Source organism: Mustela nigripes, chromosome 15 (genome assembly GCF_022355385.1).
Source record: "Mustela nigripes isolate SB6536 chromosome 15, MUSNIG.SB6536, whole genome shotgun sequence".
In the NCBI taxonomy this organism is placed as follows: Eukaryota; Metazoa; Chordata; class Mammalia; order Carnivora; family Mustelidae; genus Mustela; species Mustela nigripes.
Genome location: NC_081571.1, coordinates 13,622,858 through 13,643,993, shown reverse-complemented (window position 1 = coordinate 13,643,993; position 21,136 = coordinate 13,622,858). Strand labels below are relative to the sequence as shown.

General features: G+C 41.4%; 1 pseudogene; it reads left to right on the top strand.

The window, feature by feature from the left end:
* Nucleotides 1–1,328: 1,328 nt before the first annotated feature.
* Nucleotides 1,329–21,087, top strand: LOC132002956 (uncharacterized; annotated as a pseudogene).
* The last annotated feature ends 49 nt before the right edge of the window (nucleotides 21,088–21,136 follow it).

Below are 21,136 nucleotides of genomic sequence, written 5' to 3'. Positions count from 1 at the left end.
TCTTATTTTTTTACATAAAATGGGAAGTATCTGCTGTGATTCTTAGTTTAAACCAGGGGATGGGTCCTCTTTTGGTAGTGGTAATGAGTACCATAGGCCTTCCTAGGGAACATTATCAGATTCTATTGGAAACTTGGTGTTTGTTATTGTGGAAGAATCACAAGTCGACCAATTATTTGTCTCCTGTTTCATTTTCCGTGAACAGTTATATGATATTTGGTTTCACACCTCTATCATTGTGAAATCATCCCAACCTTGGCACCAGCTTGCCCTCATCTGCCAAAGGTATGTTTGGGCCAAGAAAAAATATGCTTCTGGGTGACTGGAAGACTCTAGGATCAGAATGCTGTCAGTAGGGAGTTACTGGGATCCTAAATTCCAAACCAGCTCCTGACACCCAGATGAAATACGTTACAGATTTAGAAATTTCAGAAAGAAACTTTGTGTCTATGATGATAACTGAACATCCCTAAACCTAACCTTAACCCTTAACTTTAATGCTGAAACCTAACATGACCTTAAAGCCCAAACTAGAACCCTGAATCCCAAACCTGAAATTGAATCCAAAGCCTGGAATCTGAACCTGAGCCCTGGAGTCAAGCCCTAAACCATGAACCTGAACCTTAAACCAGAGTTCTGAGTCATGAACCCTGAACCCAAATCCCAGTATGAATCCAAGCTCTAAATTTGACCTTGAACCTTATCCCAGATGCCCTGAGTCTTAAACCCTAAATCATAAACATAAAGCCCTAAGCTCTAACTATTCCCTTGCCCCTCACTCAAAGTCCTCATCCTGACCCTGATCTAGAACTCTGACTGAAACCTGAACCTGAATCCAAATTCAAACCCTTTACCACACTGTGTTTATGCATTCACCATTGATGGACATTTGCAGTTTCTACCTTTTGATTCTTGTGAACACTGTTTGGGTTGAGAGCTAGGGCTGGGGTTTTGGATTGGGGTCAGGGCCAGGCTTGAGAGCAAGTTGAAGTCAAAGTGTGGGTCTGCATCAGGGCCAGGGTCATGTTTGGGGCCACTGTTTGGGTCAGGAATTGTTGTCATTCCATATTGTTTCCAACTCATTGTTCCTTAGCTATTTTTGGAGAAGTTGGGGGATATTGGGCTCCATGCAGCTTGAATTTCCAGAATGAAATGGCTTCAGCTGGACCCCGGGAGGGAGCAGGTGCTTCCGCTGAAGGGTGATCTCCCCTAGTCCTGCACTACGTCCACCCCCTGCAGAGGGTGCAGGACCCCAGCTCCTGCCCTGAGCCTGGCCTGAGCAACTGCAGCTGGGACAGGAGACCAGGAGACGGGCCTCCTCATGACCCATGGTGGAGGCATCTGGAGTATGTGGGGCCTCTCCCATGCTGACAGGACAAGCTGGGGAGCATGTGGGTCCACATCCACATGGACAGGACCTGCTATGGAGGACATGGGGCCGCGTCCACACTGAGAGCAGTCCAGTGCCCTCAGGACCAGCCACTGGAGGAGAGGAGAAGGTGAGGAGAAGCCACCTGAGCAGGGACTGGTGAGGGGGTGTGTGGTCTCAGGACCCCACAGAGGAAGGGAACATTGTATAGACACTGGAAATTCCATGATTTTGTGTGTGATGACGTGGTCTCCTGTGGTGCTGAGTATGGGGCTGTGGGGTCTCCCCTTTCTGGTCTCCTCAGGTCCCACAGCTGTTTGTGCATATTCAGTTCCTGGGGCTCCTCAGACAGTGTACGTTGGGGGGCAATGCCCGCCTCAGTGCTTTTGCTCCTCCCGCCTTGGTCCTGCAGGGTCCTTCCCGTGTCCACACCCGCTTCAGGGTTGGTCTGATGTCTAGAAGTTCATGAGTGACAGTGCGGACTCCCTAGTTGGCTTTGGGGAGAGTAGGTATTTTCCCAGTGTCAGTTCTTGCCTGAGCACAGAGTTTCTTCCCATCTCCATGTGTTTCCCTTCCTGTCATCAGTGTCTCACGGCTGTCAGAGGACAGGCCTGTCACCTTCTTGGTTCAGGGGACTTCTAGGTATCTTGTTCTTTTGGATGCAGTAGTAAATGAGATCATTCTCCATAGTCTCTTTTCTGTTGGTTCCTTGGGAACACATAGAAATGCTATTGATTTGTGTATATTGATTTTGTTCCTTGCAAGTTTCTTAAATTTATTAGTTCTGTTCACCTTAAACTCTGCCAGCTATTTGGCCAGCAAAGTGGGTTTATTTGGGAAGAGCAGAGAATGGTGACCTGGGATGAGCAAGCTATGGGCACATCACAGGCAAGTGCAAGAAACAAAGGAGAGGAACATTTTTTCATGGAGAAGGAGGAAGAAGTTGGGAGGGTTGCTTAGAAGGAAAGTTCACTGGAGAAAGGCAGGGGTTCGAGGTGATGAAGGATTCTTACCAGCCGAGCTGTGGGGATGGTGGATCTCTTGTAGGAGATGAACTCTCGGGCTTCCCCTGTGGAGCCTGGAATGGATGAGTCTCTCCTGTGGTGGATTGTAGTGTGGAGTCTGTAATGGGCATTGAGCGGCAGGTGCCCCCTTCCAGTCTCCCCTTCTGGCGTCCCCAGTCCACTTTACTGAGAATTCCCTTTATGCTTTTTCACAGTTCTAACCAGGTTGTGGTGCAATGTTGTGGAAAACTGGAATTCCAGATCCCACTGCTTCTACTGCACCCAAGACACGGGGCCCCCCGATTTAAACCTCCCATGAGTCTCTGGCTAACGTGTGGCCTCTTCCAAGGGCAAGGGGCCTCTCCATGGTGGGTGAACTGGATCTGGGAGGGCTTGGCCCCCATCCCAAAGTCTGATGTTCTCTCTGCTTCTGTGATGTGGTGCTGATGTGGATGTTTGGAAGAATCATTTACTCTGTGGTGATTTCAAATCTGCATTAACTTGTCACAGCAGCACAAATATGCTTTATCTCCACACTCAGTCTCCCAGCTGTCATTTCTTTACCACGTTTGCCACTTCACATGGGCTACTTCAGTGCATTTTACCCCGAAGCAGGAAACTATCCTGTGGAAACACCATATAACCCCAAGTGAGGAAATTGTGATTGTTCCCACATTTGAACCCAGAGCACAGCCATTTCAGCTGTCACCACCTCACTGATGGTCTGAAATGTCTTCTCCATTCAGATCCAGTTCTCTTCTTCTGGAACTTTTTCCAGGACTTTCCCTTCTTTGAGTAACCTTGATGGATTTAAGCAGCACAGACGGCTCCAATCTGAGTGGTATTTCTATATGGCTTATGTCACTGGGGCTGTTTTTAGTGTCCATCTACCTTGTGACATGCATTGTCCTTCATGCACTTTTTCATGGTGACTGAACATAAGAACGTTGACCCCTTAAAACATTTCAGGTACACAGTTGTCTGGCCTTAGCTGAGTTATACATTATTGTACGTCATTCTCCAGATCTTTTTCATTCTCTCTGAGGGAGACTGTATGCATGAGATGCCAATTCCCCATTGCCCTTTCCCCTCAGTCCCTGAAACCACATCCAGCTTTGTGTCCCACACACCTCTTCCAAGTGGACTCATAGAGTGTCTGCCCTTCTGTGACTGGCTGATTTCAGTCAGCATAATGACTTCCAGGTTCAATCTGTGTTGTAGCCCATGTCAGAACTCCCTTTGTTTTTAAGGCTGAATCGTGTTCCATCATGTATAAACCACATTTTTTTTTTTTTTTATCCATTTATCTGTCAGTGGACACTTGGGTTAGTTCCGCCTTTTGGCTGTTGTGAGAAATGCTGCTCTGAATAAGATACTTCTACTTTCAGTTTTGGGGGGCATATAGGCTGCAGTGGAGTTCTGTGTTTAATATTTTTAGGCAACAATAAATGAACTATTTTACTTCATTCCTTCATAGGGCAGAACAAGATTGCCATTTATGGATCTACCTCATTTTGTTTATCCTTTTCTTTTTGGGGGTGTTTAAATTTGTTTTCAAAAGCTTTTTTTTTTTTTTTTTTGGATGGACATTTGCATAGTTTCTAGTTTTTGCTTATTGTGAGCATGGCTGCTATGAATATTTCCAAACATTTTTGTTTGTTTTTTTGAAGCAGTGTTTTCAATTTTATGGATATGTATCTAGGAGTGCAATTTTTTTTTTTACCATATGGTGATTCTGCTTTGATCTATTTGGGTAAATGCCAAATTAATTTTAATACATAGACTGCACTGTTTTTCACAAGCGAGGTTTAAGGTTTTCAGTTTCTCAACATCCTTTTGTTATTTTTACTTTTTTAAAAAAATTTCTTTTCAGTGTAACAGTATTCATTGTTTTTGCACCACACCCAGTGCTCCATGCAATATGTGCCCTCCCTAATACCCACCACCTGGTTCCCCCAACCTCCCACCCCCAACCCTTCAAAACCCTCAGGTTATTTTTCAGAGTCCATAGTCTCTCATGGTTCACCTCCCCTTCCAATTTCCTTCAACTCCCTTCTCCTCTCCATCTCCCCATGTCCTCCATGTTATTTGTTATGCCCCACAAATAAGTGAAACCATATGATAACTGACTCTCTCTGCTTGACTTATTTTTACTTTTCTTGATCTTAGTGATTCTACTTGTGTAAAAGGACAATCTAATTGGTTTAAATCTTCATTTACATAAAGACTAATAATGTTTAACATCTATTCATGTATTGTTCACCATTTGTACGATTTCTCTGGAGAAGGGTCTATCCAAGTCCTTTGCCCATTTTAAAATTGGGGCTGTCTTTTTGTTGAGAAGTTGTAAATCTCTTTATATATTCAGGGCAACAGACTGTTATTAGATAAATAATGTACAAATATTTTCTTCCATTCTGGGGGCTGTCTTTTCACTTTCTGGATAGTATTTTCTGATGCACAAATATTTTTAGTTATTTTTTACATTTCTTTTTAAAGAGTGAGTGAGAGAGAGTGTGGGAGTGGACAGGGACAGAGGGAGAAGGAAAGAAAATTTTAAGCAGGCCCCACACTTCATGTGGAGCGTGATGTGGGGCTCAATCTCAATCTCAATCTCAATCTCATGACCCTGAGATCTGGGCCAAAATTAAGTGTCAGACAGCTAACCAACTGAGCCACCCAGGTGCCCAGGACAGATTTTTAATTTTGAGGCTATAATTTTATCTATTTTTTTCTTTCCCTTCTTACATTTATTTTTTCTTTCCCTTCCCTTTTTCTTTTCCCTTTTCTTTCCCTTTTAGATCTGATTTGGTGGCATATCTAAAAGCATTGTTAAATCCATGATTATGAAGATTTATCCCCATTTGATTTTTCTAGAGTTTATAATTTTACTCTTACATTTAAGCCTTTAACTTATTTTGAGTTAATATTTATATGTGGTGTGAGGTAAGGGTCCAGTTCCATTCCTATATACATGGGTATCCAATTGTCTAGCACCCTTTGTTGAAAAGAGCATTCTGTCCCCCCAGCATAATGTTGTCCACCCTTGTCAAAATTCAGAGGACCATAGATGAAGGGGTTTATTTCTGGAATCTCAGTTAAATCCCACTGATCTGTATGCATACTTAACTTTTTTTTTTAAATTTTATTTACTTAAAAATTTTTAAAATATAAATTCAATTAGTAAATATAGAATGTATTATTTATATCAGGGTGTATGCATACCTTTATGACTATCACAATGTTTTATTTACTGTTGCTTTTCAAAAAAATTTTTTTTAAAAGATTTTATTTATTTATTTGACAGAGAGATCACAAGAGGCAGAGAGGCAGACAGAGGGACGGGGGGAAGCAGGCTCTCTGCTGAGCAGATGCAGGGCTGGAGCCCAGGACTGAGATCATGACCTGAGTCCAGGACCAAGATCATGACCTGAGCCGAACAAAGGCAGAGGCTTAACCCACTGAGCCACCAAGGTGCCCCTTGCTGTTGCTTTTTATTAAGATTTGAACTTTGGAAGTATGACCTGTCTCCTTTGATTTTCTTTTTCAACATGGTTTTGTCTATCTTGTGGTCCCTTGAAATTCCATATGACTGTTACAATTAGCTTGTGCATTTCCTCCCAAAGGCCTTTGTGAAATTTCTTGGGAAAACATTGAATTTCCACATTACATTGTGTACTATTGCCATCTTATCAATAGTATGTCTTTTCATCACCATGGGGTGTCCTCAGATTTATTTAGGTTTCCCTTACTTTCAGCAATGTTTTATAATTTTCAGTGTATAAGATTTGTACCTTGATTACATCTATTCCTAAGTATTTTGTCCATGTTGGTGTTCCCTAAAATGGAATTATTTTCTTAAATTCCTTTTTGGATGATTCAAAAATTGCTAGTGTATATAAATAAGAGAGATTTTTGTGTATTGATATTTTTCCTGTAACTTTGTGGAATTAGGAAACTGGCTGTAATCACTTTTTGTTGATTCATTAGGAAGCTCTCTATATAAGATGATGCCATCTCTGGTCTCTGAGTAGACCTAGTTCTGTTTCCTTTCACATGTGGATTCCTTATTTCTTGCCTTATTGTTCTAGGTAGAACTTGCAGTACAATACTGAGCAAGGAGTGAAAGCCAGCATGATGGACTTGTTTGTGATTTCAGAGTAGAGCTGTCAGTCCTCAAAATGGAGGATGATGTTTGATTATGGTTAGGGTGGGGTTAAGGTTAGGGGTTAAAGGTTAGTGTATCCCTGTCCTCTGCTGTACAGAGCCCATTCTTCTCTGGTAAGCAGAGTGATCTTTTCAGAACATAACTTTTGAGCCTCTTTGTGACCCAGCTGCCTGTCCTCTCCAGCCTCACCTCTCTCACCATATCTCCCTACCCCTGTGGGCCTCCCAGGTGTGTGGTCATCCTACATGTGCCTCTGGCCTGAGTCCAAGCCTTTACATTCTCTGTACTCTCCCCTTGCTTCATGTCTGGCTTGTTCCCCTGTTGGCTGGACCTGGATTTGCCCCCCAGCGACCTGACTCATGTCTGCTGGATGTGGCCTTGCCCCTATTTTAATATAGTGCCCACTTTCCCTGTGTGAGTGATTTCCTAACTTTCCAGGTATGGGGAAAACACAGGGAAGTAGCCTTAGTGCCTGTGTGAAAAAATCAGTTTCAGGGCACCTGGGTGGCTCAGTCATTAAGCATCTGGCTTCAGCTCAGGTCATGATCCTGTGGTCCTGGGATTGAACCCCACCATGTCATGCTCCCTGCTCAGCAGGGAGCATGGCTCTCCCTCTCCCACTCCCCCTACTTGTGTTCCCTCTCTAGCTGTCTCTCTCTGTCAAATAAATTAATAAAACCTTAAAAAAAATCAGTCCCAGAGGAGCTCACCACACTTGCTGACCTGACTCATGTCTGCTGGATGGGGAGCTGCTGGATGGGGGAGCTGCTATTCCAAGTCCCCTCAAAGAGACAAGACTTCCAACTTCTTGGGGCCAGGGAGAGGTAGACCTAGACCTGGAAGCTTACATTCTTGGATTCATGGCTAAGGCCTAAGCAAGCCCCCTCTTCTTCCAGTGGTCCTCTTTCCCCTTCCCTGCCCATGGGCTAGACCTGATTCTTGATCTGGGGGAGTTCAAGGGTGACCCCTCCGAGGAACACCAGTGGTTGACTGATGGACCTTGTCAGCAAGAGGTCCAGTAGCCTTCAAGGGAGGACCCTATAGGGAGTGGAGACAGCTATAGAGGGGCCAGCAACAGCCCACTCAAAACAAAGTGGAACAGGAGACCAGCCCTGCTGATTCTATTCAGTCTGTAGGCCATAGAAAGGAGGGCTGTGCCCAAAGGTGCTCTACTCCTGGCAGATAAGGACAGGACCTACATGGGGTCAGCCAGGGGAGAACGCCTAAAGGGTTTGCCTGGGAGCTCAGCACATGGGCAGTGTTTCTGGCTCCAGCATGCTGACTGTGGGGTTGGTTTCCCACCTTTGAAGCCTCAGGCTCCCTTTTGTATGATGGGGTGCTGATGGCCCCCATCTCTGGGAGTAGAAATTAGGGAGGCCCTATGCAGTGACTTGCTCAGGACAGGCTGGGACAGTGGCTGTTGCTTAAAGCAGCGCAGGGCCTGCCTCCTTGAAGAAGCACACATTCATGGCCCCCAGCTCTGGGGTCCTGGTGCCAGCCTCTGACAGTGACCCTCCTCCCGCCTTGTCCCTTGTCCTTGTAGATTGGTGGTCTTCCTGGAGCTGTTCCTGCAGAGATCAGAGAAGCCCATCATGGTGGGACACAGGGTCACCTACTAGGTCTTCACCAACCAGTGGGCTGCCTGGTCTGTGTTCCCTGCCCCCCTGAGCTGGCTAGAGAGTTGTGGGATGTGTCTATGCAGTGCATGGCGATGGTCAGCCACTTATATGTTCAGGGCTTCCTCCATGAGATGGACAATCTTGTGTGTGTGGATGTGGACATGAAATTCTGGGATTATGTGGGCATGGAGACCCTGTCCCCCCTCTTTGGCACCCTGCACCCCAGTTTCTACCAGGTGGCCCTTGAAGAGACTTCAAGAGACTTCAGGTACCAGCACTGGCCACAGTTCTAGGCCAGTGCTGGGGACCAGGGTGAGGTTTACTACATGGAGGCCTTTTTGGGGGAGCTGGTGGTGGATGTTAACTGACTGACCTTGGCCTGTCACCAGGTGATGAGGGTCGACCTGGCCAATGTGGCATGATGTGAGCCACTTGAATATGTATCTGCTGGACCACAAGCCCACCAAGGTGCTATCCCTGGAGTACCTGTGGGACCTGCAGCAACTGGGCTGCCCTCACCATGCCCCACCCACCCCCTATGCTCTCCACCCCCCATCGTGAAGAAGCTGAGATTTGGGCCATGCCCAAGAATTATCAGGATGTCCAGAACTCATGAGAGGCTGTCCCAGGAGGACCTGTGGGACCCAAAGCTGCTGGTCTGTACCCTGGAGGACCTGTTGGACCCACGGCACTGGGCTGCCCTCCCCCCACTTCATGAAGAAGCTGAGATTTGTTGTGCTCAAGAATCAACAGGACATACAGGACTCATGAGAGGCTGTTTCCAGAGGACGTGTGGGGCCCACAGCTCCTAGGCTGTTATCTGGAGGACCTGTGGGACCCATGGTGACTGGCCTGTTCTACCCCCACCTTCATGGAGAAGCTGATATTTGTGACAGTACCCAAGAATCGCCAGGACATCCAGAACTCATGGGGGGCTGTCCCCATCTCCATCAGGGAATGCTGTCCTGAACAGAATTGTCAGGTCATGTTCTTACTTCTGTCCCCTCAAGACAGACCATGGAGCCCACTACTATCCACATGGGCATGTCCAGGGCCCCCAGCTGTATCTGCCCACAGGAGGCCTACCTGGGGACACACAGTCCTCTCTTTGTGGTCACTACATTTTGATAGCTTCTGGGTCATTTGTAGCAGTGAACAGGCCCAGTTTTATGTCACATGTTTTTCTGTGTCAATGCTGAGCAACCATCTTAAAAAAGAACAGTTGAGGGAAAAGGTTTTCTTCCTGGTTCTAGACAGACACTGCCTGGTAGGGCTGGGAATGGTCCTGCTGATCTGTGGAGGCAGAATGGACTCTGGTTGGGTCTTTCTCCCAGTCCCTGCACCTTGCCACGACCATAGGGCTTCAGGGTCAAGGGTGCACTGAGCCACCTTTCAGACATCCAGACCCCTGACTGCCAGAGGTCTTGACCATGGCCACTAGCTCAGCCTCCAAGAGCATGGAGCCCTCTGGGTTATGTACGGTTTCTATCTTGGTTTTATTTTTTATTTTTTACTTTAATTTAATGTAATTTAATTTTAAAAATTTAAATTCATTAGCCAACATCAGTATATCAGTAGATTTTTAAAAATTTTTAAAATTTTTTATAAACATATATTTTTATCCCCAGGGGTACAGGTATGTGAATCGCCAGGTTTACACACTTCACAGCACTCACCATAGCACATACCCTCCCCAATGTCTATAACCTCACCCCCCTTCTCCCAACCCCCCTCTCCCCAGCAACCCTCAGTTTGTTTTGTGAGATTAAGAGTCACTTATGGTTTGTCTCCCTCCCAATCCCATCTTGTTTCATTTATTCTTCTCCTATCCCCTTAACCCTCCATGTTGCATCTCCACTTCCTCATATCAGGGAGAGCATATGATAGTTGTCTTTCTCTGATTGACTTATTTTGCTAAGCATGATACCCTCTAGTTCCATCCACATCATTGCAAATGGCAAGATTTCATTTCTTTTGATGGCTGCATAGTATTCCATTGTGTATATATACCACATCTTCTTTATCCATTCATCTGTTGATGGACATCTAGGTTCTTTCTATAGTTTGGTTATTGTAGACATTGCTGCTATAAACATTCGGGTGCCTGTGCCCCTTTGGATCACTACGTTTGTATCTTTAGGGTAAATACTCAGTAGTGCAATTTCTGGGTCGTAGGGTAGTTCTACTTTCAACATTTTGAGGAACCTCCATGCTGTTTTCCAGAGTGGTTGCACCAGCTTGCATTCCCACCAACAGTGTAGGATGGTTCCCCTTTCTCCACATCCTTGCCAGCATCTGTCATTCCCTGACTTGTTAATTTTAGCCATTCTGACTGGTGTGAGATGATATCTCATTATGGTTTTGATTTTAATGTAGTGTTCAGTGATTCAGTGATTGCCTGTAACATCCAGTGCTCATCACATGTGCCCTCTTTAATACCTGTCATTCAGCTACTCCGTCCCCCCAACCCCCTCCCTTCTATAACCCTATTTGTTTCCTGGAGTCCAGAGTCTCTTATGGTTTGTCTCCCTCTCTGATTTCTTCCCATTCAGTTTTCCCTCCTTCCCCTGTGGTCCTCTGCTCTATTACTTATGTTCCATGTATGAGTGAAACCATATAATAATTGTCTTTCTCTGCTTGACTTATTTCACTCAGCATAATACCCTCCAGTTCCATCCTTGACAAGGTGAATGGTGGGTATTCATCCTTTCTGATTGATTATTAATATTACATTGTATCTATGGACCACATTTTCTTTATCTGTTCATCTGTTGAGGGACATCTAGGCCTTTCCCACAATTTGGCTATTGTGGACATTGCTGCTATGAACATTGGGGTGCAGGTAGCCCTTCTTTTCACTACATCTATATCCATCTATATCATTGCTGTAAATACCCGGGAGTGCAATTGCTGGGTTGTAGCATAGCTCTTCAACTTATTGAGGAACCTCCGCACTATTTTCCAGAGTGACTGCACCAGCTTGCATTCCCACCAAGAGTGTAAGAAGGTTCTCTTCTCCACAACCTTGCCAACACTTGTTTCCTGTCTGGTTAATTTTAACCGCTCAAACTGGTATAAGGTGGTATCTCATTATAGTTTTGATTTCTATTTCCCTAATTTTGAGGCATGTTGAGCACTTTTTTATGTGTTTCTTGGCCATTTGGATGTCTTCTTTGGAGAAATGTCTGTTCATGTCTTTGGTCTATTTCTTGATTAAATTTTTTGTTCTGTGGGTGTTGAGTTTGATAAGTTCTTTCTAGATTTTGGATACTAGCCCTTTATCTGATATGTCATTTGAAAATATCTTCTTTAATTCTGTTTATTGTCTTTTGGTTTTGTTGACTGTTTCTTTGCTGTGCAAAAGTTTCTATCTTGATGAAATCCCAACAATTCATTTTTGATTTTGTATCCCTTGCCTTTGGAGACATGTCTAGCAAGAACTTGCTGTGGCTGAGGTCAAAGAGGTTGCTGCCTCTGTTTTCCTCAAGGATTTGGATGAATTCCTGTCTTACATTGAGGTCTTTCATCCATTTGGAGTCTAATTTTTGTGTATCTTATAAGGAAATGGTCCAGTTTCATTCTTCTGTATGTGGCCATCCCATGTTCCCAGCAGCATTTATTGAAGACACTTTGTTTTTCCATTGGATAGTCTTTCCTGCTTTGAAGAAGATTAGTTGACCCTAGAGTTGAGGGTCCATTTCTGGTTTCTCTATTCTGTTCCATTGATCTGTGGGTCTGTTTTTATGCCAGTACCATACTGTCTTGATGATTACAGCTTTGTAATAGAACTTGAAGTTTGCAATTGGGTTGCCACCAGCTTTGGTTTTTTCAACATCCATTTGGCTATTCAGGGTCTTTTCTGCTTCCATACAAATTTTGGGATTATTTATTCCAGTTCTGTGAAAAATGTGGATGGTATTTTGGTAGGGATTGCATGGACTCTTTGGCTTGTTCTAGGGAGCATAGATATTTTGGCAATATTTGTTCTTCCAATCCATGAGCCTGGAATGTTTTTCCACTTCATTGTGTCTTCCTCCATTTCTTTCATGACTATTATATATTTTTCTGAGTACAGGTCCTTTGTCTCATTGGTTAGATGGATTCCTAAGAATCTTATGGTTTTGGGTGCAATTCTACATGGGATGGACTCCTTAATCTCCTTAACTTCTCTATTGTCACATTGTTGCTATGACAACAGCAACATTTGTTGCACAAATGCAAGTGATTTCTGTGCGTTGATTTTATATCCTGCCACTTAACGGAATTTCTGGATGAATTCTAGCAATTTTAGGGTAGAATCTTTTGGTTTTTCTACAGAAAGTATAACATTGTCTACAAAGAGTGATAGTTTGACTTCTTTGCCAATTTGGATGCCTTTTGTTTCTTTTTGTTGTCTGATCGCTGAGGATAGAAATTCTAGTGCTATGTTGAATAGTAGTGGTGATAGTGAACAGCCTTGCCTTGTTCCTGACCTTAGGGGGAAAGCTCTCAGTTTTTCCCCATTGAGAATGATATTCGCTGTGGGTTTTTCACAGATGACTTTATGATATTGATGTATGTACCATTTATCCCTACAATGTGAGGAGTTTTGATCAAGAAAGGATGCTGTACTTTGTCAAATGCTTTTTCAGCATCCATTGAGAGTATCATAAGGTTCTTGTTCTTTCTTTTATTAGTGTATTGTATCACATTTATTTGTGGGCATTGAATCAAGCTTGCAGTCCAGGAATAAATCCAACTTGGTCAAGGAGAATAATCCTTTTAATGTACTGTTGGATCCTATTGGTTAGTATTTTGGTGATAATTTTTGCATCCATCTTTATCAGGGATATTGGTCTGTAATTCTCTGTCTCTGTCTCTCTCTCTCTCTTTTATAATTCTCCTTTTTGATGGGGTCTTTGTCCAGTTTTGGGATTAAGGTAATTCTGGCCTCATAAAATGAGTTTGGAAGTTTTCCTTCCATTTCTATTTTTTGGAACAGTTTCAGGAGAATACGTATTAATTCTTTAAATGTTTGGGTAGAATTCCCCTGGTAAGTTCTCTGGTCCTGGGCTCTTGTTTGTTGGGAGATTTTTGATGACTGCTTCCATCTCCTTAATGGTTATGGGTCTGTTCAGTTTTTGTTTTTTTTTTTTTTTCTTCCACGTTCAGTTTTGGTAGTTTACATGTCTCTAGGAATGCATCCATTTCTTCCAGATTGTCAAATTTGCTGGCATATAGTTGCTCATAGTATATTTTTATAATTGTTTGTATTTCTTTGGTGTTGGTTGTGATCTCTTTCATTCATGATTTTACTGATTTGGATCTTTTCTTTTGGAGAAGTCTGACCAGAGATTTTTCAATCTTATTAATTCTTTCAAAGAACCAGCACCTAGTTTAATTGATTTGTTCTATTATTCTTTTGGTTTCTATTTCATTGATTTCTGCCCTGATCTTTATTATTTTTATTTTTATTCTCCTGCTGGGTTCAGGCCTTTTTTTTCTTTTTTCTTTTTTTTTTTTTTCTGTTCTTCCAGCTCCTTTAGGTGTAGGGTTAGGTTGTGTACTGGAGACCTTTCTTCTTTCTTGAGAAAGGCTTGTATTGCTATATACTTTTCTCTCAGAACTCTCTTTGCTGTGTCCCAAAGATTTTGAACAGTCATGTCTTCGTTTTCATGAATTTTAAAAATTCTTCTTAGTTTTCTGGTTGATCCATTCATTCTTTAGTAGGCTGCTCTTTAACTCCTTGTATTTGAGTTCTTTCCAACTTTCCTCTTGTGATTGAGTTCTAGTGTCCGAGCATTATAGTCTGAAGCAGGGAATGATCCCAATCTTTTGGTACGAACTGAGACCTTACTTATGACCCAGGATGTGATCTATTCTGGAGAATGTTCCATGTGTACTAGAGAAGAATGTGTATTCTGTTATTTTGGGATGGAATGAGCTAAATAAATCTGTGATGTCCATCTGGAAAAGTGTGTTATTTAAATCCTTTATTTTGGGGTGCCTGGGTGGCTCGGTTGGTTAAGTGACTGCCTTTGGCTCAGGTCATGATCCTGGAGTCTTGGAATCAAGTTCCACATCAGGCTCCCACATCAGTAGGGAGTCTGCTTCTCCCTCTGACCCTCCCCCTTCTCATGCTCACACTCTTTCTTATTCTCTCTCTGTCTCTCTCAAAAAAAATAAATAAAAATATTTAAAAAATAAAGTCTTTATTTCCTTGTTGAAATCCATTCTGATACTCTGTGTCTTTTGATGGGACATTTTTCCCATTTACATTCAGGGTAACTATTGAGAGATATAAATTTAGTGCCATTGTATTTAGTGCCTTCCAGAAATTGGTCACTTTTCTGTTCCTAGAATTGCTGTTCTTCTTCTTTTCATCTCCTGTTGAGTTTGTAGGTGTTCAGAATTGTTTGATAATTATCTAGTTGAACTCCTGGGATCCAATGATATTTAGGTCTCCTACTCCTCTGCCATCTTGTCCCACCCCCTCACTCTGAATATTTCTGTTACCTAGAATATTGCCTGGCATAATGGCACCTGATAGATATTTGTGAATGAATGAATAGCTCAAATGAGATATTCTGTGCTTTTGCTTATGCACCATTCTACTTCTGAGCTTTAGTTTATAAGTCTGTAACAACTATTTTTGTATGGAGTTCCTTAAAGGCCTTTAAAAATTTATGGGTTTATTCTTTTAACTTAGTTATGTTCCAAGTAGGTGATATTGCCAAGTAGATTAATTCCAACATAATGAGGTGTTGTGTGTATGTACATGTCTGTAAAACCACACAGTTGTGAATGAATAATGCTTGACCTCCAGCAAGTTAAAGGCTACATGAAAGCAAATTAAAGGCTACATGTAAATCACTGTTCAGTATAGATGTTACTGTATTATTTGTTGCTATATGATGGTGGTCACATGGTTAGACCTCCTGTCATTGACTTTGGATGCTTATAGTTGTCAGAGAACATAAAAATGGACCTGATCAATCACTCTACTCCTTAATGTGCTGAGCAGAAGAGTCTGTCTCTCTTTTTTAGCCTCATTCTGGCCTTATATCCCCTCTCCAAACACTGCCTACACAGGGAGAGACAGACAGACAGACAGCAATAGAAAGAGTCAGGACAGAAGCAAGGAGGCAAAGAAGAAGATTTAGGAAGAGGTAGGAGGAGCGTGACTGTGTGTGTGTAGTGAGAGAACAAGAGAAAAAGAGCAATAAATGTCAGCAAAAAGTTTGAAAGAGGGAAAAGGAAGAAGAGTAGGAAAAAGATATTGCAATAAAGAGGAATGTCCTGTGGATAAAATGTTAAGACTGGTACATATTTGGACTTAACCTCTGAAGACAACTCTAGAGAAGTTGTCTCACTTAGCCTCTTTTAATGGAGTGTGAATTACCTGCCCTTGAAGATGACCTTGTCACGTAGCACTATGGCAGCTCCAGGTAACTGTACAAGGCCTGTTTGCTGACTGAATAAATGAATGGCAATAGAAATTCAGACGTGATTCACTTCCTTTAAAAACGTGTCTTTTTAGAATCATAAATAATGTCCAGCTGTTTTCTTATTGGCCGAAAAAGAACATGGCAGGACTCCAAAGATGGCTCAGCAAAGGGCAGGGCTAAGGCTGGAAAGAAACAGTTGTGAATCTAAGTTAAACTCAGCACCTGGTGGGTTTAGAGTTAGCCCCTATTCAGGACAAAAACTTGAGGCTTTTCTTTTCTTTTTTTTTTTAAAGATTTTATTTATTTATTTGACAGATCACAAGTAGGCAGAGAGGCAGTCAGAGAGAGGAAGGGAAGCAGGCCCCCCACTGAGCAGAGAGCCCGATGCGGGGCTCGATCCCAGTACCCTGGGACCATGACCCGAGCCGAAAGCAGAGGCCTTAACCCACTGAGCCACCCAGGTGCCCCGAGGCTTTTCTTTTTTTGAACAATAACATAAAAGAGGTGGAAATGAAAAATTCAAAGTAAGTGAGGAACCAAGATTTTTTTAAGGATTTTGTTTTTATACCCAACATGGGGCTTAAACTTATAACCCCAAGATCAAGAGTTGCATGCTCTGCCAACTAAGCCAGCCAGGTGCCCCGAAACCAAGCATTTTTAAGGGAGAATATAAGCCACGGAAGAGTGGAAAAAACTAAGACAAAAGGTTTTGTTATTTACTGAACACAGAACGATACAGCCTTTGATCTCTAAGGCTACTGCCAGCTACATAAAAACAGGAAAGGTAAATCAATTAATATCCACTGGCTCAGTCTCTATGATGGCTACCACATGATCTGAGGTTTCCACCCTACTCCATCCAGTGACTCTTCAGTAATGTGTGTAAAACTTTTCCTTAAGATCCCTTTCTGGATCTCATACTTTTGGTGGACATGTCTGCACATTCTGACCTGGTCAAATAAAAATGAAGAAAAAGTAAGAAGTTTATATAAGCTTAGGTCCTGGATTGAAAATAAAGGAATTGAGAGGAAATTTATATAGAGAGCCACCAGAAACTTCATCTCCCCTCTCCAGCTTAGGTCACTTATGTAGTTTGAGCCTATGGGATTTTTCTATTAAAAATCTTCCAAACAAATGACTTTGATGGGTTATGAATCCATTTGTAAAATACATCACATGTAAAAATACATCACTTCTAGATAAGTTTGAGAGAATCACTGATTCTCGGGAGGGAAGTTAGAAATTTCGACAAGCTTGTATGACAGTAGACATTAAAAAAAAATAAATGTCAAGATTTAATAAGAGCTATCAAAATAAGCTCCTTATATTTATAATTATTTTAAGTGAGTTTTAAACATTGATTTACTTAGCTATGATGGATATAGAGAGGTTGAAGCCTGGGAGGGGCTTATGGAGGATAAAGAACAGGGGCCCCAGAAACTTATTTATACATTTATGGGACAGGTGGAAAAAGAGGAAACTCATAAACGTGTTAGAAGGAAGAGCTAGCAAAGTAGTGTCGAACAGGAGAGTGGTGTCCTTCATTCCAAGAGAGGAGTTTAAAGGAGGAGGTGGCCATCAGTGAGAAATTCTTCAGAGAAATGAAATAGTTAAAGAAAGGAAACTGTCAGTGGAGTTGTTATCATGAAGATCTCAAGGAGGGGAGCCTCTGTGGAGTGGTGAAGGTAGAGGTATTCACCTGTTGAGAAGTCAAAACAGTGATGACAGAGAGTTTACCATCCTTTCTAAATGTTTAGCTATAAAGAGAAGGTGAGAATAGGCAGATGCTAAAGCAGGGTGTTGGATGGCAGGACTGTCTTCTTAGATATGAGAAATTGGAGCATTGTGAGCTGAGCAGAAAGGGCCAGCAGAGAAGTAAGGTTAACGGTACAGGGGAGGGAGTTTGTGGCTGATGGAGCAAGGTTTAAGGCAGATATCAATTTTGGGTCAAGGACCACCTGTTGTATCCTAGTTGTATCCTATGAGTGGAATTAGATATGTTGTGTCTTTACCCTAACAGCATTTTCCCCAAGAATATACCTAATCATAAGTGTTTAACATGCCTGTGCATTTGTGTTTTCCAGGATAATGTAGGTGGTAGTAGACCTATTAATCACTTAGGTAAAGAGACTCGTTTATGATTTGTAGTTAATTAGAATGGTTGCTTGTTAATTATATCACTGTTTGTATTCCTAGATTTTACTTATTGCTGTACTCTTATAATCTTCCACATATTAGGAAAGCCTCATTGTCTGAGACTTCATTTCAGAATTCCAAAATAGAATAGGCCCTGTAAGCCTCCTGGAAGAAATGGATTTCTGAACATTGGTGACCTGTGCAATGTATTATCCCAGGGAAACTGAGAGTTAGAACTTTATTATCCTCTTATGATCCTTGAACTTAATATAAACTTCTGGATTTTTAAGCCACATGGACTTGGTTTAAGTGGTTTAATCCACATTATAGATATTCCCCAAAATGGGACAGGACATCAATTTATGTGATATGATCTTAAGAAAACTCAGTTATAGAGAATAGAAGAGATTTAAAGGTATTTGTCTAAGGTGTTATAAGTAGTTGATGACTGACTACAACTATGGCACTAGACCCTGACTTTGACTCTGTATTTCTTTGCCCTGAAGGTGTATTGTCTGTAGCAGGAAAATATACAGTGTCCACTACAAAATCGTTACTGAATCAAATACCCTAGCACCATGAATTTAGAGAATCAGTAAACAGGTGAAAGTTTTATTGGTTCCCAGACAGTCCAGAAATACTTTCTTCTAGTATCTAAACTAGTTGTGAGTTTATAATTCAAAGTAGTTATGCTTGTTCAAGTCCTAGAGGTAAGTGGTTTCATCGTGAACTGGAGCTGGGCTATTCAGATGCCTAAGGCACCCATTCTTGGATCTGCAATTTTGTCATTTAGCCTTATTATTTTCTATATCTTTATTTGTAACCGATTTCTTCCATATGTGTCATGTAGACCGAAGACTATTCCAAAGACATACATTGAGTAATAGGTTTCAATCAGCTTACAGGGCTTTAAAAAGTATTCCTCAAGGACTTTGAGTTCTCCTACTACAAAGCCATTTAAAAGAATACTCTAATTGCATTTTTTATTACTGGCTCAGAAATAAACATTTTCTTTATTAAATATGTATCTTCCATCTTTCAGAAACACGATATTAGACAACTGACATATAAACAGATATATATATAAGGATAAATCTTTGTAATCAGTCTTTCTTTTCCTTATTCAGGATATAAGAAAATACAAATAATTATCTACAATGCTTTGTTTCTAGAGTAAAATTGCCTAAGGCTGTTTGTTAAATAGGACCATATGCCCGTTGATGCTACCTTGGAAAAATTAAAGAGAAATATGTCTTACATGTATTCCTTGTTAATTTTGGAAGATCCATTTCCTTCAGACCTCTCCTGGAGCATTTATAAAATGATGGGGAACGTGATTGGTGACAATTTACCATTTTTCATTTTTATCATATGTGTTCTTTGAATCTTTGCTTTGCTTACAAACTGGAGTGAAGAATCATATTGGGTGAGATAAATTCTTGACAATGTAGCATAAGTATATATGTGGCAAATTACCCAATAATGACTTGATCTGGTACCAGAGTCCCCTTAAGAGACAAACATCAGGGTGATGGGCCTGCATTTGTGGACTCATGATCCCCTATAGAGACTAGGTGGTTGGGGCTGCAGAGCTGTAGTGTATGGCGGGGTAGAGGGATGGTATACTGCCACCTGGGAGCTAAAGCTCAGGTATATGTAATCCCACTTAATTTCCCTCATCATCAAGGCCTCTTTCAGCAACTGCAGTGCGCATAAACTCTAATTTTGATTACAAATAAACCTTAAGAACAAAACAAAATGATGTATGTAAGCTTACCTAGGTCTAACACAGATAAACCATGTACCCTCTTTTTGTATACTCATTTGAGACTCCATGTCGATTTTTTAGAGTATCTTTATTTCAAGACCAGACATTAGTAATACATAGAAACATGGTGAGAATGTGGATTGGATAATTTGCCCCGTTTTTTCCTACTGAGAGATGGCACAGTCTATGGCCTCTTATATTCTCAAGTCATGTTTACTTGCTGTTTGTATTGTCATGGGAAGCGGTTCAAAAACAGAGGTGGGTATTTTCATAACCATCCAGAAATACCAGGTTTAGAAGACAAGTGTAACCTAATACAAAAGACCTTACCCAATCCAAATAAAAGACCTATTTGCTAAAATCAAACATATTTCTTACAGGTTTCTATTTATATAACAGTACAGAATAAGAGTGTAGATCATTAACCCATTAGTATTGTTTTATACTATCTGTTGGCTCACAACTGACTAGTATAGAGCTTCAATTTTTCTGTGAAATTTGCTGCCAACTTCCCTAACATACCTGACCTTGTGCTTTTCATGTCTGTTACTTAACAGTGAGAGTGTAGACATTCACAAACAGTTCCCAGATGCTTGATGCGTGGGCCATGCCTGATGCTTTTCAAGAATGAGAGACACACATTTGTGCTAAGATCGAAATACTCTGGGCTCAGGGTCTATTGCTTATTTATGTTCCTGATGTTGTGAAATGTATTAGGAAACAAATCATTTGATGACCAAAGACTGGCAAAGGACATTTAATAAAATGTCAGCAAATAAAGAAAAGAAGCTGGGAAGTAACTCACTGTAGTGAAAAGACAAGATGGAGGAAAGTTTGAAACCATAAAGGAAAAGTTCAGCCTACTTAATGGAGAGGAAAATTATTTATAGAATCCTAATGGAAAGATTTGACTGATGCAAAAAAATATTTCACTTGATCAAAACAAAATGGTTCTTTTAGTCACTATTAAGCAATAACAGGTAAATTACCAGAACTGCTGTGACATATGAACTCTAAGGTTCTTTCTTGGATGCTACTGGGTCCCCATAATAGGAGGTAATCAGGAGTTCTCAGTCAGCTGCTTACATCCCACTCATTAAAGGCACTCAGAATGAAGCCAGCAATGAAGACATTCAGTTATTCCCTCATGCTTTGGAAAAAGGGGGAAGAGAAAAATTTAAGATATGTCTTGTTAATTAAGGTGTTGTGTTTCCTAGCTATAGTCTCTGTCAGGAGAAACATGGTAACAGCTAATAAACACTATCTGTAGACTTTGCTTTAACATAAACATAAAATAATATGTGGACAAATGCAAAATATAACTTTATTTACCCGATTTTTTTCCACATATAAACTTTCATGATAACAACATGTCCAGGTCTTTACCATTACTTTTCATCCTCAAAAATCAAATCTAAACTCACTGGCCTTTTTGTTAAAAAGAATGGGAATTTCTCTGAGTATGCAAATGGTCCCAATCAAACCACTGTTCTTAAATCCCCTTTAATATCGCTCATCAATGGGTTCTGTGAAGGCAGAACAGGCAATAGGGATACCGCTGTACGGAAATTAGACCTGAAAGTTACTAAAATATAGCATTGACAGTTCAGGTGCCCTGAACTGTCTTGGGAAAACTGAAGAAAGA